Source organism: Elephantulus edwardii, unplaced genomic scaffold (assembly GCF_000299155.1).
Source record: "Elephantulus edwardii isolate Elephantulus edwardi_28Jun2011 unplaced genomic scaffold, EleEdw1.0 scaffold00093, whole genome shotgun sequence".
NCBI lineage: Eukaryota > Metazoa > Chordata > Mammalia > Macroscelidea > Macroscelididae > Elephantulus > Elephantulus edwardii.
In genome coordinates, this window is record NW_006399843.1 from 11,497,455 (window position 1) to 11,498,775 (window position 1,321).

Genomic DNA, 1,321 nt, shown 5'->3' on the forward strand with positions numbered 1-1,321 from the left:
AAAGAATTTTTCTTTTACTCTTCAAAGAGAAGAGAGTACTAGGGGAGGAGGGATGGGCAGGGAGAAAAGTGCAACATGAATGAATGGAAATCCAAAGTCTCTGTAAACGTTCATTAAAATTAATAATAAAAAAATTCTCTTAATCCTGCCCTTATGCATTCTTCAGTTGTATCCTATCCTTCCTTTATGTGAATCTTCTTATTTTGGAGACCTAGCTCATCAATACTTAGCCTTTCTTGTTTTCTAACATAAGAAGATTGTATAATCTGTAGTGGAAGAAAGATCAGCAAGCTTTGCATTTGAGATCTACAGCCTTGGAAACCTGGGGGGGGGGGGTCCCGATGAGTCAGAACTGACTCTAGCAGTGGGGTGTTGGTTGTTTTCTCAGCTAAGCACGTTAGACTCCGAGCTTCCCCCCAAGTCACTTTCTTCCCATAGGAAGTTTAAATTAGGTTTTAGTACTTCAAACTTGCATTATAATTTCATTTCACCCATGCATTATTAAGAACTGTTCTTAAATTTTTCAAATGTATGACAATTTTTAATTTACTTTCACTACTGACTTCTAAAATGCACTGTGGTCAGAGAATGTGGTCTGTGTATTTACTGAGGTGGTTTCACAGCCTGGTGGTACTGTTGTTAGGTGTTGCTGTTGTTAGGAGTTGCTACTGTCAGATGTTATAAGGTGTTGCTGCTGGTAGGTGTTGCTGTTGTGAGATGGTGGTGGTGATGTTAGGAGTTGCTGTTGTTACATGGTGCTATTAGATGTTGTTATTGGTGGTAGTGTTATTGTTAATGGTGGTGTTCAGTGTTTTGGGGTGTTGCTGTTGCTAGGTGGTGATGTTAGGTGTTGTTACCATTGGGAGTTGCTGTTGTTAGGTAGTGGAAGTGTTTGGTGTTGTTGAGTATTGCTGTTGTTGGGAGTTGCTCTTGTTGTTAGGTGTTGCTAAGTGGTGTTGGGTGTTATTGTTTGGAGTTGCCATTGTTAGGTGTTGTTGTTAGGTTTTGGTAGTGGTGGTGTTAGGTGGTGTTAGGTAGTGGTGATGAAGTTAGGAGTTGCTGTTGTTAGGTGGTGGTGGTATAAGGTGTTGTTATTGGGCATTGTTGTTACGTATTGGTGGTGGTGCTGTTAGGTGTTGCTGTTGTTAGGTGTTGTTGAGGCTGTTCAGACTTCCAATGGGCTGATGCACAGCAGAGTGAGACATCACCCAGATCTGCTCCATCCCCACAATCTTCACCATGTTTGAGCCCATTTTTGCAGCCACTGTGTCAATCCATCTCATTGAAGGTTTTCTTATTTTTTTGCCCTCCCCTCCCCTCT